Source organism: Poecilia mexicana, unplaced genomic scaffold, assembly GCF_051168715.1.
Source record: "Poecilia mexicana isolate PSO_F unplaced genomic scaffold, ASM5116871v1 scaffold_5, whole genome shotgun sequence".
NCBI classification, from domain to species: Eukaryota; Metazoa; Chordata; class Actinopteri; order Cyprinodontiformes; family Poeciliidae; genus Poecilia; species Poecilia mexicana.
In genome coordinates this window covers 5,339,501-5,366,565 of record NW_028263374.1, presented here as the reverse complement: position 1 = coordinate 5,366,565, position 27,065 = coordinate 5,339,501, and the positions used below count along the sequence as shown (strand labels likewise).

General features: G+C 39.3%; 1 protein-coding gene across 5 annotated transcripts in view; it reads left to right on the top strand.

The window, feature by feature from the left end:
• Positions 1-613: 613 nt before the first annotated feature.
• Positions 614-27,065, top strand: part of sulf2a (sulfatase 2a) — an 89,918-nt gene continuing 63,466 nt past the window's right edge. Inside the window, exon 1 of one of the 5 annotated variants that reach the window (XM_088005397.1) lies at positions 614-766. The gene's annotated coding sequence lies outside the window, so the exon portion shown is untranslated. Of the gene's footprint in view, positions 767-5,032; positions 7,286-27,065 lie in introns of those variants that run through there. The other 4 variants (XM_088005398.1, XM_088005396.1, XM_088005399.1 and 1 more) reach the window with 4 other exon arrangements.

The following is a 27,065-nucleotide window of genomic DNA, read 5'->3' as shown; positions in this document are numbered from 1 at the left end:
TCGTTTTGCTTTTTTTTTATATATATATTTTGAAAAATACCAGACTCATATCCTATCAAAATCAAACTCCTTTGTTGAGTGTAAATAATTCAAAATGTACATTTTGCTAGCATTGTGAATAATTCTGGGCTTAACTGCATTTATCTAGCAAAGAAAAATATTATTAGTGTGTATTGTCAATGAGTTAACCTGGTTATCAAGTATCTCATCACATTCTTTAATGTCACTTAACTGAAATATTTTACATTTTGTTATTAAGAATGTATGTCAAGCTCCAACTTCAGTGTCAACATGCATATTTCTGGTGTATTGTTCTCCTTAGTTCTGATTCAGACTATGATTTTTTTAAGTACTTAGTTTTAAGAGTTTTATTGAAAGGTTTGATGAAGCAAAGGTCGATGTGCTTGAAAGAAAATACTGTTATTGTTTGCTGGAGCTTAATAGCTCAACATTTAATTTGTTGGGGTTAGCTTGAAAATAATAGCAACTACAAGAAAACAAACCTTTCCACGAAGCACTATGAGATGTTTTTCTAGTTTTAAAATGTCACGGTAGGTGTAGCAGCATCAAATGCGTCCCTGCTCCCCTGTTCAGGATGCTGCGCAGCCTTAATTAGCCTGATTGGTAACACCTGCGCTCTTCCGGCTCCTCCTGGTCGTCATGGCGGCGGTGGAGAAGCTCTGCGGTCGGAAGAGGTCGCTGCGGGTTTAAGCTAGCCCGAACCAGAGGAGCTCTATGGCCGTTCTGCTAACAGGATATTTTTTAGGTGAGAACAGCTTGTCACTTGCCAAAAGAACACCGAGTGTCTCTGTTAGTGCGAAACCACCCGAAAGGTCGTTCCGTCGCTGAGCTAAACTTTTCTGGTTTAGGAGTCTGCAACCTGCGGCTCCGGAACTTTCCACAATATGGCTCTTAATAATTTGTAGAACCAACAATTAAAAAAGGAAAAAGTATAGATGCAATAATAAATTGGGATTTACCAGTTTTGTCTGCATTTAATTTACGCAACGAAATTACTTTAAAAGTACCAGCGATAGTATTTTTTTCTTGTCATGTTGGAAACGGTATTTTGCCACAAACATCAATAATCAATAGAAGAAAATGTATCCATCCTCTTTTTGCAAATGATTTTTTTCTTTTTGCTATCTTAAAACCCAAAATTAAAGATAAAATAGTGGTTCTTTTAAAATGACCTAAAATTTTCTACATTTTACACTTTATCAAAAAATGTTCTCAAAAGATAATGTAACAGTTGCTCTCTGGTTTGTAATTTGCAGACTCCTGACCTTATGATTATAGCAGTCTCTCCAACAATTCAACAAAGATGGGCTCTACTTTTACACCTCAACACAGTCAGAGGCTTTCACTGCACTGATGCAACATTTCAGGCAAAAAGGAACCGGGTCAAGTTTTGAGTAAATGTAATGTATGATGCTTTAAACTTGTACAATAACCAAAAGTTAACCAACATTTTAGTCCAGCATGTTGTGAGCTGTGAAATGTTATCAGCAGTAGATGGGTAAGGGAAGCTAGTTTAGTTTTAATTGTTGACTAAATGTGGCAAATGCATTGGTACTTCTCTGTGATTATTATTTTAATGTTGTACTGTTTCCACAAATAAATTCTGTTTGTAAGAATGAAGAACAAAATTTGAACAAAATGAAATAAAGCTATTACAATATAAATGGCCGAAGTAAAAGAAAAGAACAAAGTGTTCTTAAAGAGAGGCTTAAACCTGAGTCATCGGAAACACAAGCTGCCTGAGGATTAAACAGACATATTATTTTAAGATCTTCTTTCATTCAAAGTGTGTGGATGTGCACCATTTGTCATCTGGACAACAGAGCAGTGAACCAGTTAGAAAGAGTTTGAGTCCAATTTGAAACTGTTTATTAGCTGGAGACCAGCTGGCAGAGAATGGTGTTTTAAATAATAAAGCTGTTAAATCTGCAAAACATGATTAAATCCCAGTTTGAGCATTAACCACAAAGTGATCTCTTGCAGAGTTATCTTGTTAGAGCTCCTTTACTTCGTCAGGTTATTGACGCAGTGCTCTCAGATCCCTCTGACCTTGTATTGTTACCAAATTCCTTCATCTCTAATTAAGAAGAAAACTCATCCTTAGCTGGTTCATCATCACTAAAGGAGTGTGCCCTCTGGGTACCTGCCAGGGTGAGTAAGAGGCCTCTTTGCACGGTTGTGCCTATGGGGTCATTTCTTTTCATAATCCAACCAGGGGATAAATAAAGGGAATGTTTGACACATTTATGATTTACATGGGCCCTTGAATTACATTGTTAAAAACAGCAGATCTGAGGGAAATTATACACAAATCCTACAAAAAATCCACCCAAAATTGGGGCGTCTGATGATGATAGTCTGCTGTTTCTTTAACTGGTTTAAATATTGTCTGTTAAATTAGTTGTATATGAACAAATAATGAACTAATGGGGTCTGTATAATATCCCTTTCATCTGACTGCAGGTCCTTAAAATTGGTAACAATAGTCTGTGTGGGATGTTTATGGATTCAATAAAGTGCATTAATTATAGATGGGTTGTCCTTAAAAGTTTTACTAAAATGTTTGAACAAAGCACTGGAGACATCGAGAACGGCTCAACTTTCTTCCAGACTGCCCTAAAACTTTCCATCTGCAGAGGGACAGGCTGCTGTGATACAATATTCCTCAGTGTTCCTTGGATCCTGTCCTTCTGTCTGTGAGAGAGAGAGAGATAATGTGACTCAGCCTGTTTTTTGGGACAGTTGTCTTGACATAGTTGCCATAGAAAGGTCTTCCATCCAATGACTGAATTAAAATACATTATTCCCTTTATAGATCCCCCCAATGCTGTCATTGGAGGGACTTTACTCAGCTCAAGAAAGATCTCAAAATAAAGAACACAGTCTTGGTTTTGAAATCATCCACACATAAGCTGGGAAATGAGCCATAACTTGGTACAGCTGTTTGGCCAAAGTTTTATATGATTTTCTTAAAGGAACAGCTAGATTTCTTTAAGAAAAAGTGGCTGTTGTTTTCTCTTAATGAAGTTGGTAACAGTGACTCCAACTCTCCTCGTACTTGGAGGCAAAGCTGAACGGCTCGGTGGGGAGATGATCATGAGGCGGGACAGCAGGCAGTGAATGGATTGCAGCCCTCAGTGTTGCAACCCTCTGGACATGTCCCATAAAACTAAGCTAATGTGTTTAGGTGACCAAACATCCCCAAAAATATGAAGTGGTTAATAAAAATGAGTAAAACATTTCTGTCTTATTGTGATCCTAAATTAAGTTGACTTGAACATTTTTTAAATATTTACTAATTTAAAAGTTAGAAAGAGGAAAACCTATCAGTACAATAAAATGAGAATGCACAATTCGTGAGACTAGTCAATATCTAGAACCCCTCTATACTGATTCATTGTTCTCCTCTGCCCTGATCTCCCAGCCTTGGCTCTTGTGGTGGGATGTGGCGTTTCTTCACTGAATGGCGTAATGAGGTCATCAGGTCACAGGGAGTCCTCCCCTCCATGTTCAGGTGGTGGACTCAGGCCTTTGATTTTGATGACTCCAATTGTAATTTTGTTTCTCTATTTTCCAAACAATTTTCCAGAAACACCTGAGCTTTAATTCCAATTCCTTTTCATCAAATTTAATAGACCATTCTTCGCATAGAATTTGGCCTGGAATAGGGCTTTCTCCTTCTCCCCCTGAAAATATGATCAAATTATCAATTTGGAATCAATGTTATTGTTTGTAAGATAATTACTAAAGGACTAAAATACTGTGAAGCATTTCAAGAGTTTTCCAAATCTACCATCTAGAGTGAATATAAAATGTTTCAGATTTAACATTTTATCACTTATGTATTTATCTCTATAATACCCCGCCCCCCTGTGTTTTCTTCTTTTAAAAGGAAACAAAAAAAATCAAACATGACTCAGAAAGTTGGTGTTATAGACCAATTGGTCAACATCAAACTATCCATCTAAGGAAAACACAGAATTATTTATTCTCAATGTGACCCAATGAAAATATTAAACCTATTATATGCTAGGCAGATCCTCTTTGAATAATGAAGATTCACTCACGTCAGCATGTCAAATGTTTGAAGTGGTTTCAAAGTGGTGCCAGTCTAAACCATTTTCTGATTAATTATACTTATTTAATCACTGTGTATACTGATGCGCTAAAAAAAAACAACTTGAATACTTTTAAACACAAATGTAATTAGATATAATTAGGTTTTCTTTCCGCAACAACAATGTGAGCTCCCTCTGTTAGGGAACATGACCGCTGCTTAAATGCCAAAGCTTTCATCTAAAATCTATTTTATTTACTAAAACATGCATAAGAGAGTGAGAGCCATTTATAATCGATCAAGAGAATATTTGCCAATTGTTGATCTGACTGATTTTTGCATCACCAGCTAGAAGTGAAGTTTATACCTTTCAAGACTGAATTATGTAAACTTTGTCAGTTAAATATGGTTTGTTATTGTAGATACTTAAAATTAAGAGTTAAAATAGCAGTACCTGAACATATTTCTTGCTTTCAAAACATCAGAGCAACAGTTTTGGGTTAGAATAAAAAAAACAACAACTTGCAAACCACTTTTTGAAATTTGATATTTACTTTCAATTCAGACTCGCATTTGTGAAAATTTAGACCTCTGTATTATTTTTATTTAAAAAAAAAAGGCATCACCACTTAACATCATTATTGTCATTTAGTTGATTTTTCTCAAAGCTGACTCGACATCTGAATGGTGGGGAATGGAGAACCTTTTGAAGATGGCTTAAGAGAGACTGCTGCGTGAAAGTGTGTGTGGATTATTTCTAATTGAATTTTCCATCCAGTAATAGAACTGAGGAAAACAACGGTAGTTATTTCATTTTGTTTTTAAATAGACAAATTTATGTTGTGATACAAGTCGTTTCTGTGGTTGTATGGATCAATCACATTTTGTAAAATTTGGTTCTAATAAAATTGCAATAATAGAAACCTCTGCATTGCAGAAATTATTAAATATTTTATTTTTCATATTTTACAACATATTCTTTCACAACCATAGGTGGCAAAAAGGCCATTTTACTTCACTGAGGGTATAAAATCATTTTTTTTCTGCCAACATAGTTATTGCATTCTCTAGAAATAAGATTAAGTACACAGTCAGTCTTACACCCCCACGCCCCCACCCTGCTCCCCCACATACTGAATTAGGCTCGGTGTCTCTAAATGAAACACCCGCACATCTAAAAACGTTATTTGTGGATTCTCTTAAAAATGATTTTGCTATTTCTGTGTGATGAATTATGGTAAAAATCGATAACATTTAATAAACAGCCTCTCTCGGGTTCTCTTTCTCCTCATCTTGCACACCGTGTCCTGCAAACATTATTTACCAAGTGAATAAATTTTAACCGAAAGGTCCTGTTTCTGTAGACGGTAACTCTGCAGTAATTGGTCCTGTAGACAGTAACTCTGCAGTATCTCCTCTCATCTAGCAGTCTACCTGTGCTGCACTGTGAAGTCAATAAGCTAATTTTCAAAAAAAAAAAAAAAAATCCAATCAAAGTTGAATAATGTCCAATTGATCTAACAGTTAATAAACCTTTTATCCACAAAAAAAACCCTGTTACTATACTGAAGCACAGCAAAATGTCAAGGATAGACATGCTTTTATAGCTCTTTTGTAAGCTTTAAGTGTCAGGCCTCCTTAATACTAAGTGACCTTGTGAGTAACTCAGTGGCCACTAAGTAAAAGACATAAGGAGCAACAATGGGGAGAACAGATGTGTGCATTAGCCAGTTGAGGTAGTTGGGAACAAAAAGAGATGACACGCTGGCACACACAAGGAGCATAAAGAGCGTAAATATAGCAGCAGCTGTCCTGTTTGCTTCCAGTGGAGGGCTTTATTGCAGATTAAAAAATATATTTGGAGTGCTGCCAGGTAGAAGCTGACCCACTAAAGCACCCATTTTCTATTGCACATTAATCAAAGAGTATGGGTGTTATTAGTCATCAGAAATGAGGTTGTGCAGCACAGGATGTGGACAGAAAAAAAAAGTCTTTATTAAACTTTATTGATTTTTTTTTTCCTTTAAAGTACTCAGAAATGGCATGATGGGAAAAAATCTGCTTATTCTCCCTATACTGGAGAGTTTCCAAGAATCCATAAATCTTGTTTTTTGTGGACTTTGTGTGTCATTAAAAGATAGAAACCTTTAGTCTGTATACTGCAGATGGAGTAAAAGCTGCTCTGCTGTTAAAACTGCATATTGGCATTCTCTTTGTGCAAATTTTTTCGATAAGTGCAGTAAGACATTTTCTCTTCAGTGGACGTCCTCTTTTGCTTTCCATTTCCTCTTTAAAAGTAAAAAAAAAAAAAAAAATCATTGACTCTTTAATTTACCTTTTTTTTTTTTCAAAGCTTGAAAGGAAACTCACAACCGCCAGATATTTTTCCCAGTTACCGGACATCTGTGGTCATGCTTTTATTTTCCGTTTTAGGTTGGTCAGTCCTTATCTTTATAAATACTGGAAAAATTAGAGATAAAGTTTTTTTATGTAATGTCCAAATTAAGCCCCACACAGATGTTGAAAGTCACATTTAGTTTAACCAAATGATCAAATAATTTTTGAACTACATTTAGTTATGCTTACATCTGTTTACCTGTTTCTTGGTTGAGTTGTCAAGTTTAAAAAGGTTCAGTATTTAAATGACACATTGACCAAAAAAGTCCAAGTCTAAAACTATATGGAGTTAAATTTGTTTCACTTCAATCAAAAAAAAAAAAAAAATCTATATATTTTTTTTAACTTTTATTGTAATAACTTTTTTTTGTTTCAAACAAAAACGAAAACTTATCTCAAAAACAAAAAACGTTTTGTTTAAAAAAAAAAACTATTTAAAAAAAATTAAAATCACTCATTTTTGTCTCATGAAGTGAAAAGGTTATTTGCAGAACATAAACTTTTATTTGCACGTCAGAATGTTTTGGTTGACAGCATCATAGACATAATATAAGGATATTTTATTTGCTTATATTATGTCTATGGACAGCATAGCCTAAGTTTTTGACGATCCATTTTTTGATTGAACTCGAAGAGTTTTGATTGGTGGAAACATGAACATCCTGGGCGGGGCCTAAAGACGAGCGATGTAAGACGTGTTCCTATTGGTTAGCGCTGACTAAAGCGGATGACTCTGACTGCTCTGTCAGAACTCTGTCCCGAACTCCCGGGCTTGCTGCCTCGCTTCAGTGACGTGACAGAATGTGAATGGTAAGCAAGCTTCACAAAATTTCACCGTTAATAACTACTAAAGTGTCCTCCCCTTTTTCAAAGAAGAAATCTTACATAACTTAAGACGACAGTCGCATATCTTGTCTGCCGCGGTCCCTGTTAGCATATCATGCTAGCTAATGTTAGCCCTGGGTAAAGTACATAAACTAGGCTTGTGTAATGTTCGTCTGTCTTTGTGTTGAATTCGTTAACCAGCGCACCTTTGTCGAGTGGCATTAAGCGTGGAAAATACCAAATGTATCTGAAGGAAATATGTGTTAAAAACTGCTATGTAATGCCTCCGTATGTTTATTAACTTAACAGCGAGGTCCGGTGTGTTTTCCCACTTTAGCTTTACTGCTAGTTTTTTAAGTGTAAAGTTGTTTTTTTCCTTTTTGTTTGAAACAAAAACAAAAATATTACGATTCCAAAAGTTTTGAACACAACTTTATTTTTTGATGGAATAATTGTGGAACACATTTAGGAGAGAGCTGAATGGCTCCATCAAGTCGTTCAGCTCTTGAAGCAGCACTGCAGCCCAGAACATTACGCTGCCACAATGGGCTGCTGGAGTAATTATGGCTCCTCCTGGGAAGGTTCAGTCCTGTGATATGTTTTCTTTATGTGTGAATGATTGCTTTCACTGCGCGTCACTAGGACCCAAAGCCTTTGTAACCCCTTCTAGACAAAATTCAACCCAAAATGTGGATAATAACAGTTAATACATGATTTAATAGTGGAAAATATATTTATCTTAGCAAGACACCAGATTGGCCTGGGTTGCTTGCCCCCCCCCCCCATTTGTTATTAAAAACATAACTTATTACTTGGGTTATCTTTATCTGACATCAAAATTAGTTTGATTTGAAATGGGTAAAGGGGTGACTTTACCTTCACTGCAGTGAAGCTCTTTGACTGTGGATCTTCTGGTTCTGTGGTCAGAAGGTGATTTAATCCCCCGCCTCAGCAGCCTCCAGTATGAGTAGGTGTGTGTGAATGAAATAAGGCATTATTATAAAAAGTCTTTTAATGTTATCTTACAATTCAAGGTTACAGGCATATGCAGACTTGTAGTACCTATAATTACCAAAATCCTGTAATACCCACACCTTAAAGGTGCTTTAAACTAATTCCAGAGTCTTGTATTTGTTTAGAAGCGATTAGGACTACTTGATTAACTTATTGGACTCCAATATGCATGACATTTAACTCCTCCCGCACTCCTTTTCAGACGTGTTCATGTTTTCAGATCGTCTCTTGCTCTCTTGCCAATCTTACCGTCATTTTGCGGCGAACACAAAGTTGTCTCTGCTCCGTTGACGTGCCTTTGTTTCTCCCAGCGTACCCTCCCACCTATCCATCTGTGTGCTCTTCCTTGGCTGACTTTGTGCGTCTCCTCTGAGTGTGTTCCAGCCATATTGCAGCTTGAAGTCTCTCTCTCCTTCTAATGAGCCAATTGTTCCCGTGTTTTGTTCCCCCCAGGGAGCGTGGCGCAGCTAACAACATTCTGCTCACAACCATTTTAAAACGTATTCACTGCACTGGGGAGGGATCGGGGCCAACAAAACAATAATGGCTCGGAGCACGTACCAAAAAAAAAAAAAAAAAAAAAGACAAATGTGTTAATGACAGTCGCACCAGCAAAGTGACAGCACATTGTTTTTCTGTCAATTAGACCTTGGTTATTCAAAAGAAATTTGCAACTTCCCACAGAGTAAAACGGCGTGGCATCTCCCGGCCCTGCTGTGGGTTGCGTAAATGATGTATTCATTCCCTTTCTCTGCGTGTGTCCCAGTTTGACACATCAGTCTGGAGACAAGTGACAATATTTTATCCACATATTGCTGCTCCTGCAAATATAGAGAAAAGTGTACATCCATTTTTTGAAATGTGGCTCCACAGCAGTGTTGTAAAGAGTAATGAAGCAGATGGCATTCAAGGCCTGATTAACTGTTATGGCATTTGGCTTTTCTCCGTAAATGCTACATCCCATGTGGACTACTCTGTTAACGGATGACCGGCCTCTGTCTGTCACTTTCTTTTTCCTGTCTCTTTCCTGCCTGTTCTCCTATTCCTCTGCTTGATAGGAGCTCAACTCTGTTCATTAGCTGGGCATAGACTGAATACAAACTGTGCCCTGCAACATTACTCCTCCTATTGGTTCTTTTTCTCATTTTGTCACACTACAACCTATATAAACCTCAATAGATTGTACCGTAAATATAATCCTGTGTAAGCAGTGTCCCATAGAATAAGTAAGTACACCTGTGTGTAATTTAATGTCAGCATCATGAAGATCAAATAACACAGAAGACGGGTCAGGAATGAAGTTGAGGAGTGTTAAATAAAGCAGCCAGGAGGCCTGTGGTGTTCGTTGATGATCTGCAGGAATCTACAGCGAAGGTGTACGAATAACTGAGTCGTTCTTTCGACAAACATTTTCCTAAAAAAATGGCAAAAAGAAAGTTATTGTGGAAAGAGGGTCATTAGAAGATCTGAGTTTGCTTCTCTGCAAAAACACAAAATCTTACCAACTGTTTTTACTTTATAGTGCAAATATCCAAGTACACATAAAGTAAGACAAAATTATTTCATAATTAACTTTTCAGTGACATATAGGAGCTTGTTTTGAAGTCAGTTATCCCCAATACTTATTTTAAAAAAGTGCTTGTTCCCCTGGCAGATTATTTCATTTATAATAATGTTAAGTGAAATAATTTACCAGTGGAACTAGTTCGTTTTAAAAAATCAATATTAAGGAACTATTTCCTTAAAACAAGCTCCTATATCTTGATTAAAAAGTTACTTGTAAATTAGTTCTGCCTTATCTCAAGTGTAGAAGAAATTACGTCAAAAATAATTGTGTTAAATGTCATAATCAGAATAATCAACCAAATCCACATCAGACTGAACAAAGTTCCACTTACTATTAATCAAAGGCAACTTGAAAATAGGTGAGTTTTCAGCCCTGATATTAAGTAACTCTGTGTTTTTGGCTGTTTTCTGGACGTTTGTTCCCAATTAGTGGAGCATAAAAAATGAATCGGTAAATGTGCAAATCAGTTGGAGATAAAACCCAAAGAGATGAAACATGAGAGCTGCATATAAAAGCATGCCGCACTTATCAGTTTTTACATGTGGAATACAGCATTACTTTCCAATATTTTCATTATACTTTGCAATGGGTTCTGTTGGCTTCTTACGAAATAAATTCACAGAAGTTACAAGCTGTTGCTTTAAGAAATTTAAAAAGAGTTCAAGAGGTGTTTTTATTTTTGGGGTTGATTGTAGATGTAAATTTTTTTTGACAGGTTTGTAAAGAGTTGGCTTGAATAAAACTCAGCTTGCTCTCTAATTATGTCAACATTGGTTTAGTGGTGGTATATTCTCACCGCTGACTCCTTAATCTGCATTTAATATGTCAGGATAAAGGTCTGCCTTCGCCTGTCCACACCCTTTGCACCTCACTTCAATTTGTCTTCAAATCTCGAGTCGAAAAGACAGATATGAGGAATTAGCTCTTTTCCTCGAGTGAATTACTTTGCTCTATCTTAATGAGGTTTGCCATGTCGGAGTGAGCGCTTCACAGCGAGCATGCTAAATAGACTCGTGCTGGAAAAGAGTATTAGTTCCTAACTGCATAAATAAATTTTCTCCCCAGCTCTAATTCTGCCACTGCTGCCACGCAATTAGCCCCATACACAATTTTATCTTGTCACTTCCAAATGGGAATATTTCCTATTCTAAGCACAAGAGAAATCATCCTCTTTTTTTTTTTTGTTTTTTCTTCTTTTAGAAAAACTAATTCCAGAATCTAATTAACTGTAGAAGAAAACATGTCACCCGTTTGGCTGGAAACATCAAATGTAGTTATGTAAATAGCCCTGCAGATTGTAGCATGGGCATGGACAGAGGTTCGTCGTGGATGATGTGGGCCCCGGATAGAAAGATTATTCAGCCATGTCTACGGGGAGACGAACAGGGAGAAATAAGCCTGGTAATTTATTGTGCTGGTATTTCTCCTGTTTCACTTCAGACAGCTCATTAAGGGACGGGGTGTCACCCAGTTGGACAGAAAGACAGACAGAAGCCTCTCTCTAATGGGCCCTCCTGCTCCGGCTGCATCAGCTCTTTTCTGGCTTTTGCGTTGCTAGCTTAATCTGTCTTTTTTTTTTCTTTTTATTTGAGTTGCCAAATAGGATTTAGCACAATTCATCATTTTACTCCTTGCAGGGTAGAGGGAGGAGCCGCCTCATATCCTCCCTCCTGACTGCAGTCTGCTTAGCTGGCTGTTTTGGGGAAGCCATGGGGACATGGCCACAGGGTAAGGAAGACATGTCCTTACAGTTTTTGTAGGATGCAGTGGACAGACACAGATAACTTCATTAATATGCTGTACAGGCGTCGTTCTGTTGTAGCACACTGGAGACTCTGTTGGGAGTAAGTGGTTTGTGAGAGAATCCTGCAGCTTCACCCGAGACTGTGCTCACATGCAGTGCGTTGCAAATGTACTCATACCTGTCAAACTTTTGCTTTGCATTTCATCGCTTTACGACTACAATCTTCAATGTGTTTTATTTGCATACACTGACACAAAATTGTGTATAATTTTGAAGTGGAAGGAAAATGACAGATGTTTTCTTTTATGACTACTATTCTACAGTTCAGTCTTTTTGGACTAGGTAGGGAGAAAGATCACTTTTACACATGCAAAAAGTGAAATTTTTCACTCATACATTTTTGGTTTGTATTTCCAGCTCAGATTGGATGGACATCAACTTCTAAGTCTTGTCATAGATTGTCAAATGGATTTAGGCCTGAACTTTCACTGGGCCATGTTAACACCCGATTATGATTCAATCATCAGGTGTGGCAGATAAATTCACTTATAACAACAAAATATTTTCCCCATGTTATAAGTGAAATAATCTACCAGTGAAATTAGCACCGTTTCCTCAATATTAAGGAATTATTGACTTAAAACAAGCTCCTACATGTTGCTGAAAAGGTACTTATAAGTTAGTTTTTTCCTATTTCAAGTGCACTAAGATATTTGCACTAGCAACTAGACCAAAAATACTTGGTAATATTTTGTGTTTTTGCAGTTTTATGTCCCAGTGCCAGGTGAAAGATAGCATGTTGTTTCCTCCACCATGTTTCACTAAGTAGGTTTTTAGTAGCTAATGTGACCAGAAGAGCTTCTGTTTGCTGTGTCTCCTACAATGCTTGGAAACTGCAAAACAACTACTTAACCTTTCTCTTTTGTAACAACAACTTTCTGTTTGACCCCCTCTTCCATAAAGACTAAATTTATATTGTGCATAACTAATAGATCCTTCTGCTTTCTCTGCAACTCCTCCAGAGTTTCTACAAACCTTTTGGCTGCTTCTGTGACCAAAACTCTCCATCTTTGGCTGCCAGTTCAGATACATGGTCCTGTCTTGTATTTTGATTCTTAGATTCGGCAGTAAGATGTTCAGATCTTGGGATACTGCTTTATTCCCTGGCCCTGCTTAAGTCTATCCCTGACCCCACCCCGTTGCCTCGTTGTTGACCTTTCCTTCTGATGTCGGTCTTCACAGCAGGCTCTTCTGCTGCTCTGCTCACATCTCTACATGCCAGCCAGTGTTTGTTTGCAGACACAAAGGCACACAGAAGAGAAGCTAGGTCCACTCAGTAGCAAACAAGTAATTAATTATTGAGGACTCCAAACACAACCCGTCGCTGATCTACATGGCCGTTTAGGGCCGGTTGATCCATAATTCACGCCACTCTTTCACTCCAGTGAGTGGTGAGATCGAAAGGCCACACTTCAGAGCTCTCGAGACTTAGCTGTCCTTCATTGTACCTCGACTGTGGGTTGCCTCAAAATCACACTGCATGCGCCAGGCTGTATCAGAGTCAAGAGCAATCAAGTTCGCTCAAGTCTTTTGTTTTAATTAAGTTTTAAATTCACCTTTTTTCTTTTTTTTTGAGTAATTGACCTTCTCTGTGTAGTTATTCTCACAGCGTTTTAAAGTGATTACCAATGCATTTGTGCTGAAAGCACTGGGGTGCCTTTTTAGACAAACCCACAAGCTTCTTGTTTAATATGTGAAGCAGATACTTTCCAAGTGCTGTACATCAAGAATGCAAATAGCGTGGTGTCAAAGGGGGTTTGGTTAATTAGCTGGGGATGTGATGCTGGCTCTTGCCCATAGCGGCTTGTGTTCCTTGGGACTGCAGTCCTCAACAGGGGGGCTGCTCTTTGATCTGCGGATCCCACGGTCTGCCAACACTTCCACAACCTCTGCAGCGCTGGAGAACAGACGGACGGGAACAAAGTGTGTGCGCCTCTGTGGGTGTGTGTTTGTCTCTATGACGGATCCAATTAGTTTACAGTTTTCCTTTGCCAAACTATCCTTTTCTGTCAGCTTCTAACTGTCAGGTTGAATTAACTTTTCATGTTTGACTATTGATCATTCATTTTGTCTTCAGAAAGAGGAAACGACAGAAGATTTTATTCTTTTTCAGCTCATTTTTAGTTCTTGTGCGAGTTCTACATTTGTCACAGCTTGAGATTTTTCTTAGTTGCAGCAAAAACAACCAACAACAAACTACTATTTTCTAAACGGGTTATTAATCCCAACACTATCTTCTCCCTTCAGACAACATGATATATAATAATAATATACACAGTCTTGTTAAAACGGAAAAATAGTTTATAGCACTGCGATTTTAGATCGTCTTAATTGGATTTTTTTTTTTTTTTTTTTACCAGATTCAAACCTTTTGGCTGGATGAAAATAATTTTTAATCCAAATCTGCCAGTGATTAGAGAAATTATACTCTCATCTGTATATGTTAATGATTTGGGCTTATTTATCTCAACCCTTAATCTGTCAATCTGTGTGAATTCAGTCTGTTTTTACTAGTACATGCAGACTTTAGCTGAGAGATTTCCTAAAAGTTTACATTTCTAAATGCAACACATTCATTAGCGGACAGACATTGAAAGTTCAACACACAATAAAACCAAGCAACTTTGACGCAACACATTCATCCTGCTTAGTGTCTGTTTTATGTCTCACTCCCTGTTACAGTTTACGAGCTGCCTGGATGAAGACGTGTTGAACAGTAGTTTCCTTTTAAACACCCTCTTACAGCTTTTGTTCTTCCTCTGACTTTGTTTTTAAAACCTCCCTGACAGCGAAGATGCATCACTGAGAAAGAAGTATTTTGTCTCAAGTAACTCGGATCATCAAACAACTCTTAAAGTCATACAAAGAAAATCTGATTTTTGAAGTGGTAATTATATTTATTAAGGAGAGAAAGCAGTTCAAAGCAACTCGGCTCTATTTGGAAAAAGCAATTGCTCTCTTTGTTAAATGGCAAATTAACGTTGATTAATGGCATTTTCTTCTGTTCAGTTTCACTAGCCACATGCAGACCTGAATAATAAAAATGCACTCAAAAGGAACCTGGCTGACAAGCTGACAGACCTGGAAAACCAACACTTGATGATCTTATCTGAAATAAATTAGAAGCAATCGAGAAACATCTTTGGCCCTTCTCAGAGCATCCGTTTTTTTTCTGTTGTCTATACATCTTTACTACGCCTCATGATCATCTGAAAGGTCAGGCTACAGGACAGCAGAGCAACACTGGCAACCACCAGGTGTCGCTATAAGGATTGAGTGGGTTTAGACAATTGACGAATGAATGATTTATGCTTTGAAGTGTGACAAGAAATCAAGATCAGTGGAAATCTGCAAGGGAGAAAGTTACATTTTCAAAGCACTGTAACTTGAATCTTCTGTCAGTAACAACTTTTTCACTGAAGAGTGTTGTAGCATGGCTACCTGTGGAGGTGTAACACCTCATCTCAGTCAACCTGGAAATGATCTGATTCTGTTCCAGTCTCTCTGCCCATGTCGAATGAATCTTATGCCCAGGTACTCTTAGATTAAATCTTGGCAGAGTATTTTAAAAATCGAGAGCAAATGAAATCAGCGTAGTGTTTTGTATTTGTGTGAAAATAACAAGAAATAGTGAAGGATGTGACTCAACAAGAGCGACAATATTTTGGTCATTTTCAGTTATAAAGATATTCGGTAACACTTTATTTGAAGGGGGTGAATAAGACTGACATGACACTGTCATAAACATGACATAACACCTGTCATGAACATGAATAAGCCTTCATGAATATTTATGACTGTTGTCATAAAGCGTCATTCGGTAAATTATGACACTTTTAATACATTCATAAATATTCATGAAGGCTTATTCATGTTCATGACAGGTGTTATGTCATGTTTATGAAAGTGTCATGTCAGTCTTATTCAACCCCCTTCAAATAAAGTGTTACCAGATATTCTGATGTATAAACTATGATGCATGGAATAAAGTTAATTTTGCCAATATCTGACTTGGTAAATTCATTGCATTGTGCGTCCTGTGACATCCGGTTAGCACAGCCTTGATGATACCAAAGACCTCACACATTTTCAGCTGAAACAACTAATTTGCCTTTCTCATGTTTTTGAATGAATTATGGCATTACCCGAGGATGTGGAACAATGCATCAAAAACAACACGTGCTTCTGCTATTTATGTTCTCAGTGGCACCTTTGGAAAATATGACAGAAGCGCTGAATTGAATTCATTATACCAGGGCGATGTTTGATGTGTGTTGTTAGAATGCATAATGTGGTCTTGGAGCGACGGGCACAGCTGGACGTGCGCTACGTTTTAACCCTGTGACGGTTGTGTCTTTAGTAGGTCAGGACATTTTCTATGAATGCAAACTGAAGTTTAGAGCATGTCTGAGCCTTAGCATGCTTGGTAAGAGGCACAGATGCGCGTCTGCCTGCCTCAAGCCTCAAGCAATGCACTCAGAGGATAAATGGGAACCTGCTGCAGCCCGTGTGCTGTTTGCACCAGAAAGGCTCCGCAACACAAGGACTTCTCTCCTCCTCGGCTCTACCGATCCCTTGTCCTTGAGTCTTTACATTTTTAGCTTCTGGGACTTTTCCTCACCAGCTCTGTTTCTCATCATAATGTAGTCATGGTGACATAGACATTCAACAAGGGATTTATGCTGAACAGAGGACAGCCCGCTGGGGATATGTCTGTGCGCCTGTTCGGCGGCGATGAGGAGAAGTCAGCCTTGAACCAACGAGCCCAGGCTGCAAAAATAATAGGAGTAAAACTCTGAGAGACGGGAGAGTCGGTGAAAGGAAGGCATTGAGGTGGTCTGCCTCATTTGCAGTGAGCCCTTTTCCTCTTTATGCTGTCAACTGACGGGGATATTTTTATTAGCCTGGCCCACAAAGTGCACGAGGAGGAACAAATTCATTTGTTACAACATACTTGAAGCCAAGGACAAGATCTCGGCCTGATAGAACATGGCTGTCTTTCTGTCCTATCTGAGGAGAAATCCTTCAGTTTTATTTATGCATCTGCCCTGACATTATCATGCAAAGGCTTGTTCACAAGGCCTCTCCCACTTCGTATTCAATGAAGCAGAAAACAGAAAAGCAAAACGTGTTCCCCAAGGTCTGGGCTCTCTCTGAAGCTTTAAACTGTGATTATTATTATTATTATTTTTTTTTTTTGTCTAACATTAAGACTTTTTTTCTAGAGTGGACTAACTACTTTTCTATGTTTTACAGCTTTTATTGAGGTGCTTTTTTTAAAAATTACTTTTCTGTCCGGGGTGATATCTGTTGAGATGAATCCCAGCTGCATAAGAAACGCTGCTCTGTTCACGATTGATTTGATGGAAGACGCATCTGTTGATCTGTATTGAGCCCAATTAGAAGTCAGCAGCATGACACAGCTTTAAGTGCATTTGAGAGGGACCGAGAGAGAGCGAGCATGAATAAACCATGTGCTTAAGTGGTGTCACTGGGCTGCTGTGTTGGCATGCCGGCATGGCTCTGGAAAAACATGGCTGTGTCTGGGGAATCGTCTGTAATCTAGCATGAAAGAGCCGTAAGATGGCTTCTTTATGCGACTAATACATGCACACGTTGGAGAATTTAACTTCTTGACTTTATGTATATTTGTTAGAATCTTAATCCACAATGATATCTTGTCAAGTCTTTATGACCCTTGAACTTTTCCACCTTTTTTTCTGTGTTATAGCCACAAATAGCAACGTACTGTTTGGTATTTTATTTTACACACAAGCATAAAGTAGTACTTAAATCTGCAGGATGTAACTTTTACAGAAATATGTATTTTTTTCTCATTTGTTAAATCCGTCACCATGTCGTGATAATATAATATGATGGGCGATCTGTGAAAAGGTTACATTTCTTCAATGTTACTACTGAAGAAATGCACCATAGACATAATATAAGCATAGACGCCTCATGGACCGCTCCGGCGCAGGAAATACGGCGGCCATCTTGGAGCGGTATACCCTCCTACTTTGCTCAATCAAAACAGCAGGAGATGCCTCATCACTGAGGGATATTGTTGTTCTGGTCGATGGATTATTGATGTGAGGGCTCCACAGACAACATTTCACAAGTAAGATGGACATATTATTGTGTATATTTTGTGATTAGAATATTACTTTACTGTATTTATGTCCACCGGCGAGATACCAGCTAATATTAGCTACAGTGCTTGGTGTAATACGGGTTCAGCCCCGCTATGAAGGCTAACTGAGATTCCGTAAATCTAAAAAAATAATTATTCTCTAACATTGACTTAGATTATCTGACACAAGGGCCTATATTAGAAATGAAACAATATAACACATACTATAAAATTTATATTATGTGTTATAACATTCACCGGCAAGTTTACACAGGTGGTAAAGACTATTATTTATGTTCTTTCAGTCTGTCAAAAGTAAGATACATCCTAAATCTTCCGTTTTTGTTTTGAAAGTTTCCTAAAGACACGATGTGAGGAAGAAGAGGGAGATATCTATAAAGACAGACGGATTCACTGCAGCACGGATGAATCTCACATCAGATTTTGGACTCGTCGGCTGAAAAACATATATATATATATATATACACACATGTTTATATATATATAATTCAGTATTAATCATTATTTATTTGTGCCATTATTAATCTTTATTTATTAGTGTTTGTATAGTTATATAAAATATGTATTGATATTACTAAATAATTTATTAAATAAATTATGAACGGGTGTGCTTTGTAATATGCTCTTCATACATCGATATCAGAATATTCCATTCCTATTCTATTGTTATAGCTACTAAACATATTTAAATATGATGAACTATGTATTAAAAACATACTTAAAAATACAATTGTTTATAAATGTTGCTTTGATAGATGTTTGAATATGGTTTACAGTAACAAAAAAGTGTGTTATGATCGATTAAATCCGCTGATACGTCATTGAGCTGCTAAACGCATAACGCTGAGTGGAGTGGAGTACCGCTCCAAGATGGCCGGCCTAAATCTCGTCAGCGACAATAGGCGAGAGCGGTCCATGAGGCGTCTATCCTTATATTATGTCTATGAAATGCACTGCTTCCAGTCAAAAACAACCAATCAGAGCCAGGAGGAGGGTCTTAGCGCTGTCAATCATCCTCGTGTGCACTCTACTAAATACGCTAAAGACAGAGAAACAAATTATTGTTCCAAGAAAAGTGTTTATGTGCCATCATCAGCGGCTATGCTAACCAGCCTGACCATTCATAGCAGGTTGTATTGTGGTGGAGGGTTTGAGCAGCACTTACACGTCTCATATTCTGCGGTCGCGGCATAGTGATAGCTTTAACAAATATATATAAAAAACATTTTTTGTAAAAGTTGCATACTTCAGCTTTAACTATGAAGTTTTGGGGAAAACTCTTTTTAAATCCACCTTTCACTGTAATTACAGCTGCAAGTCTTTTAGGATGCGCCTCCACCTGATTTGCACTTTAAAGGCGAGCCGTCACCGCTGCCACAGAATAAATATTTCAGCTGATATTTTCTCCTGTTGTATTTCAAATTGGCGTATCGTGCTTTGAAATAAACAGACGGTAATTGGGAGGACTGCTAAAGCCTTTATTCATTTATCAGCTGAATTACATGGGTGGTTTTTGTCTGTGTGTGTTGATGTGCGTTTCTGTGGCCACGCTCGTCCAGCTCGGTGTCGGCCTGCGCCTCGTCACAGCAGCGTTCACCTTCCTTACACAAGACCCGTGTTAATGTACCGCACATTTTTTGGGGTTAAATATGATGGATGTGAGGAATACTAAGATAATTGTTTGAAAGAAATGTGTTTTTGTTTTTGTCTTTTACTTGGCCTGGCTGCTTCCTGGTTCTCGTGTTGAGAGTAAGGCTTTGATCACACAGCAGGTCTTGATACTCGATTCCAATTTATTTTTATTTAGTTTTTGTGCGTGTGGGTGTTGCTGTTCGTGTTAATTAAATCTGACTCTTGTGTGAATGGTTTACGACCAGGAGTAGTAGAACCGTGATGTGATGCGCTTCACTGATGCTGAATTCATTCATAATTTATTTTCATACTAGGCACTTCTTGCTTCATCCATTGTTTACATCCAGCTCTACCTCTGATGCAAAGTTGGCACGTTTAATGAACTTTTAATGCAAGTTTTTACTGTAACTTTAATTTTAAGTGTCATTATTTACCAAATAATGCAAATTTGACACCTGTGATACATTTTTAATGCATTTTTGCATTAAAAATGCCATTATATAGTGAATGACACTTCATGACGGCAGTCGTAAAGACTCATTCATATTCATGACGGGTGTTACGTACTGTTTAAAATGACAGCGTCATGTCAGTCTTATGCACAGACCTTCAAATAAAGTATTACCTAAATTGTGTTTTTTATAACATGATAAATGTTGCTTATTATTTTAAATGTAGTATGAGTTAATGTTTGTATTGTAATTTTATAAACACCTGCGTTTCATTATGTGATTTTTTTGCATCATTTGTAGTCCTGGGTGGATAATGGTTCAGTCCAGGTAGTGGAAAATCCTGCGAGGTCATTTAAGCCTGTCTGTCCTCTTCAGTCATAAAAACCGAAGGATGGTGTTTAGAATCACACTGTTACTTTCCATCTGCATTAAAAATGTCACTATATAATGAATGACACGTCATTGCTGAATAAATGAGCTTCTGGAAGGTCGTCTTGACTTTTTGGTCCTTGCGTTGCACAAAGGACAACATCAAAAAACATGAACGTTTTGAAAGTCCTATTAAAAATCAGTTAAGCTCTGACAGACTAGATAGATATAAACTTCAAGCATCAATTTTTAAGTCTTTTAATTGGATTCTGGTCACTGACTAGGCCATTTTAACACATAAATATGCTTTCATCCAAACCTTTCCATTTTTGCTTTGTGATTCTGGCTCTTGTTCTGCTGAAAGGTGAAGCTCTGCGTCAGCAGCACGTCTTTTTTAAAGCCCATCTGACTCCCTTCGTTTTCATCTCCCCGTCATCGCTGAAGCAACGTATCCCCACAGCACGCTGCCTCCTCAATGATTCACTGTGGGGATGTTGTAATTAGACTGTTTCGCACATAAACCAGAAATTTCAATTTAGCTCTCGTCTGACTTGGAGCATCCTGTTCTACCTGTGTGCTGTCTGCTCCCTTTGTGGGTAAACCATTTGTTTTTGCCTCTTTCAGAAACAATCCTGGTCAGAGAAATGCCGTTTTGATTTTTATTTTCTTCCCTCTCAGCATGGTTTCATCTCACCGCAGCGACACAAATAACCTGTTTAGCCCTGCTGACACGCAGATGATCCATAGCCGACTCTGTAATTGAAAACATCGAGAGGAGTGGGACAATTACTCTTTTTTCTCTCTCTCTCTCTCTCTCTCTCTCTCTCAGTTCTTCATATTTCCATGAAGAAATGCCTCAAAATGCTGATTATAGATAAGAGTGTTATTGATTAGACAAGGTGGGAGGAGAGGCAGAGAGGTGCAGAAGTTTCCCATCACTAATCTTTCTGGCTGTGACTGCATCTAAATAACCTGCAGAGAGGGATAAACAGGCGCATCCATCATGGGACGGCTGGAGCAGACAGAGACGGATGCCTCCGCCCTCTGCTACCCTCCGTCGCACCTCTTCCTTCTGGTCAGAAATAGGAGGTTACGCCCGCACTCGGGAGGAATATCTAGCCGAAGCCGGGCTAGATATATATATATATATATATATATATATATATATATATATATAAATGTCCCATGTTTTCCATGATCTTGTCTATTTAAGTTTATTCACATTTTTGGCACTACTTTGTCAGGGAAGTGTTCTTTGATATTGTGTGTGTGTGTTTTTTCCGAACACGGCTGTTTTTATTTTCTGTATAAATTGATTTGGGTGTCCGTTTCTTTTCTGTCTACATGCTCAAACGCTGTGAGCCAAATCCCCTTCAATGCCTGAACCCAGTGAGAAGGCGTGCCCATGCCAGCTCTCTTCAGAGGTGCCAGCCTGACAGATATAGTGTGTGTGTGACAGAGAGAAAGAGAGAGAGAGAGAGTGTGTTTGCCACGCCGCGCTTTCCCTCCTCAACCCTGCAGCGTTAAGATTGATCCTTCGTTCCCTCCCATTCCTTTCTCTTTTGCTCCTCTGTGTGCCTCTGCCTTAATGAGACTGTGAATAGGTGAAGCTCACAGGCTCCAACAGATGGCCAGAGCTGCCCTGGTTCAGTGTCTGCGCACGCACACACACACACACACACACACACACACACACACACACACACACACACACACAACCATACACACATGCAACTCTGCAGCATGTTTGCTCATGAATGAGAGCCCAAAAAGCCTGAAGAGGCAGAGGGAAAATGCGACATGGAGAAAGAATAAACAGGAAGCAACCCAGGAGAAGAAAGAGTCAAACTAATGGAAACCATTGACAAATAACACGCAGGAGGGGGGGGGAGAAAGGGGGGAAAAAAAGGAGAGGGAGTGCTTAAAAAGAGCGAGAATATGCTAAAAGAAGAGGAGGACAAAACGGCGCTGAAAGGAGAGTGAGGACAAAATTGAATTGTAGATTGAGGGAGCCTCTCTCCTCCCTCTCTCCCTCCCTCTTTTATTTATCTCATGTGAAGCCACGCCTCCCTCCTTTCACTTGTCAGTGCATCCATAACAGTGAGCTGTCTGCACCGGGCTGCGTGGGGGGTGAGACTCGCTCCTCACTTTTGCCAGCGCAAGCCAACCGGATCCGAGCAGAGCAGGACGGGAGTGGATGGCGTATAGTCCGGCCAAACAGGTGCGTGAACAAACATCTGACGGCTTATGTCTGTTTATAACAGCTGACATGCAGCAGCATGTGTACGTATCTCTGCCCCCCCCTCCATCTCTCTCTCCCCGCATGCCGGATCTCGGTCCTCTGCAGGACTTGCTTCCTTCCTTCCAAGAGTAGCGCATCCAGAAGGTACAGTGCTGGAGCTTTGCCCCAGGTTTACACTTGAACGCTCTGATCCGTTTTGTTCGCCTCTGAGATTTATGCGTGCCGCTAGCAGCGCCGCTCATTGGGCTAAAAGAGATCAGACCTCTCGCTCATAACGGATGCTCTGCGGGATCTGGCTCCGAGTCAGGGCAGCGAGCGGATAGGCATTTCGCTTTGCGAACGAAGTTTGGAGTTTCAAACACTGATGCGGTTAACATGTGATCTCTGTCTCGGTTTGGTTTTTAAGCAACTCCTCGCAGGTGATGCTGTTTTTGAGTGGATCTTTGGTTTTGAGAATCGACCATAAGATTGTACTTTATATGTTTAGTGGTTCTTTTGTCTGTTTTGGCGTTTTGTTTTGTTCTCCTGGAGCAAAAAAAAACAACAAAAGTGAAAATGCTACTACTTTTAAAGTTTGGTGCAGGTCTGTGTGGAATAATTTACATTGTGGCAACCTTTTTTTTCTGGAAGCCAGTTAGGTATCCACCAGTCGGCATTCATTCAAGAGTCGCCATTTCAACAGTTGCAGCTGCCTGCCGCCCTCCCGACAACTGGTCTCGGTGAATGTACTCACTATCAGTGTTTTGTCAATAGCTTTATGGGTCAAAAGTCTGTGTCATCACCAAGCGGTGGCGGTTAAGATCAGCCGAGGGGAGGAGGGTGTGATTGGTGACCTGAAGGCTGAAATATTTATAACAGAAGCTTCTGAACGCCTCTGAATGCCGTCTTTGGTGCTCCTGGTGGGTGGATGAACGAATGCAGAGATGGACGGACGGATGGATGGATGGATGGAAAGAAAAGAAGCTTCAGGGATCTCTTCCTTAAGCATTCATTATTTATTCCTACACACTCACGGAAGCTGTAACCCCACATCAACTGGCCTCTTTTCTCGCTGAAATGTCAGTGGACCAAAGGAGGATGCTCCGGCTTACTCTACCTGTAAGGCATGTCGGAACTGCATGCTACACTCTGCGCCCAGATGGACACATTTATGCTCTCTCTCACACACACACACACACACACACACACACACACACACACACATACTCCCAGGCATAATTGCTTGGTTACCCTCGCCAATGCTGTGGGAAAAGAAATAAAACCACAACCGCCGACTTGCACTAAATTAGTTGCATGCACGCATCTAATACGCTCACGCTGCTTAAAATGACGCTCACACACAACACTTGAACCACCATCGGCCATTTTCTCCATTTTATTGTTCCCTCACCATTCTGTAAAAGACTCGAACTCCTCACACATGCCAACATGCAGATGAAAAAAAGAGGAGGTAATGACCTTGAGACCTGTTGATGTATTTTTTTAAATTTTTTTTCCCCCCTGCGGCGGCCGTGTTGAGAATACACAAGAGGCCCGCGGGAGTTCTGGAGAAAATGCTCGACATACTGATTGTAAAATTGGCTCAAAATGTGCGAGAGGAGCTGCTTGACACAGTCAAAGGGAAAACACACATGAATATGGATTGTATGCTAACGCTGCACGCTGTGGCTGCTGTCGAAGGCAGAGGAACGCGTTCCTCCGATCTCCACCCCTCGAAGTGCTACTGACGGACCTGTTGTCAGCCGGCCCTCCTCCCCTGGCTGGAGGGTGTTGTGGCAGATATCAGCAGTCAAGGTGACACTGCAGGACGTCTGGGCAGCTCTAATGTCTGCTCGTTTTACCACCAGCTTAGCCTTTTGTGGTCAGATAATGGTTTGGATAAGGTCACATTAAGAGGCCTAAATCGAGCATCCCCATTAGTTTGTTGGAGCTGTTCAGACATGTTTCATCTACACTGCTTAATTTCTATCCTACAACATCTTAACTGATGTACATCATTCTTAAGTGATTTTTACAGGGATGTGCTGATCGGGATTTTCTGCTATTCATGCTAATCTGAATCAAAGTTTGATTCTTCATTAAAGTTAATATCGTCAAGGGCAACTATTTGCTTTTAAACTTAGTAACTTAGAGGTGTAGGACCGTTACGTTTACACTTTTTTTTTTAGTTATGTGACTCAATATATAAGTTTACCATCTTGAATATACTCCCGTCTCAGTCCTGTTGACATGTTTTCATGCTAAGATAGGCTGCTAGAAAGCCAATCCAGCCAATTACACTAACAGAAGGTGAGTCACTGTTTGTTTTTAAAAGCCCTGAGCAGATCTGTGCTATTAATCTTGTACTGCTTACTGTGCAGTGACAATAAATCTTATCTAATCTAATCTAAGCAGCTAATGTCAACATGTTAACTCTGTCTTGATATGACCTGCTAGTGATTTATTTAAAACTGCAGACCCAACAAAGACTTGTGACTTGGGCTGTGTTCACACTGCAGCCTGAAGTGACCCAATTCTGATTTTTTTTTTTTTGACATAATGCGACTCATATCTGATCTGTTCTTGACAGTCTGAACAACACAGGTCGGATTCTTTTTGAATGCTACCCAGGCTACTTGGGTATCCGATACGTAGCTGATTCAAATGCATCCTAACATCCCTGTCGCATTCATCCGACCTGAACGTCACTGATACTCGACAAGTCTCATTATTCTGCATCTGATGGATGCAGGCAGAAAGGAAAACAATAACCATGATGGACTATAATGAGGATTTAGTTGTTAAAGTGCTGCTCCGGTCAGACAACAACTTCAAAATCAGTTGTTAACATCCATGTTTAGTTCCGCAAACACTGAGCACTTCTTCTTGGTAACACTTTATTTGAAGGGGGGTGAATAAGACTGACATGACACTGTCATAAACATGACATAACACCTGTCATGAACACGAATAAGCCTTCATGAATATTTATGACTGTTGTCATAAAGCGTCATTCGGTAAATTATGACACTTTTAATACAAAGTTGACATTATTCAAAATGTCTTTGTTATGACAGCTTGACATTAACCAAGAAATCATTACTGATATAAATTTGTTATAAAAGTATTACTGATTGCACTTTAAAAATTAGGTAACTTTATGTTATTAAAGGTAAAGTTTAAACGGTCTTATTCACCCCCCTTCAAATAAAGTGTTGCCGTCTCCTTTTCATGGCGGTTGGCGAAACACTGAGCATGCTCTCAAAGTGTGACATTCCTGCGCCCTCTACTGCGCATTCGGGACACTTTCAGGTCGTTTGCCCGTTCACACTGGAGATCACATACAGGTCACATATAAGTGTGAAAGGCTACGGCAAAAAAAAAAATCAAATTTGACTAAAAATCGTAATTGCGTCATTTCAGGCTGCAGTGTGAACACAGCCTTAGATTGTATTTGGTCCAATTCAAGTGGCCTGTTGACAGACCAGGCACACTCAGCACCCATACAGCAGGAGTGTAACGGCACAAGTTTTTACACCAAAAATATTCGGTTACAACCCTGTTGATTCCGTACGCCCGAGTATGAAGCAAATACAGTGTTGTTACGTACATGAGCACATGTGGTAAATGTACCCAATGCCATGTTCAGCGGGCAGCTTTAAACAGTAAAAAACAAAACATCGGACTCCCAGCTATCACCAAGCTCTGCTATGTAGCAACATTATGGTTCCTCATGCAGCTAGAGAGGAGAAAACATGTAGAACAAACAACTTTATCACCATACAGCAGTAAAGTACACAGCCGGCTCTCCACTTAGCTGAAATACTCACCTGAAACAAAGTCAAGATGAATATAGACATCACAGTTAATGGAGAAAAACTATCTGGCTTCAAACCTGCAGCATCCAATCAGACCGAACTCCATACGTGGTTTAAAATGCAAGAATCTCTGTTGATGAGACGGGATAATCAAAGCAGCTGCACAGGCTGCATTCAGGTACAGCTGGGACACCGGCTTGTTGAAATATAAAAACAACTTGAAAGCAATCTAAACATATTTTGTGCTGAAATGTAGACGCTCTTATTCAAAGATTTCTATGCATCATCATGAATGTTTTCAAGTGGTTATATCGTAGCGTAGTTTATCTTTTCTCCCATTGGCTTTGAAATAATCCTACAAGCTCTAAATCTCCCCCATTTTTTAAGTTTTAGAACATAATAAAGCCAAACTGTTTACTGCTGATCAAAGTAAAGAGAAAACTCATGTTTTTATTCCTTTTTTTAAAAAACCCAGAGTATTGAAAACATTCAACGGTGTGACTTTGAAATCCGAATACGTACACCAGGGGTCCCCAAACTTTTTCCTGCGAGGGCCACATAGCTGTTCCTTTCTCTGGTCGGGGGACGGTCTTAGTTCTTGGAGAAAGAAACCTTAGAAAATTTTTGTGTGTGGGGGGGTTGGGGGGGGGAAGAGGGGGAGGGCTGTTCTGTCTTTGAAGCTGTCAAGCGGGGGGTGGGGCGACACATTCGCGCTTTTAGATAGATTTTTACCC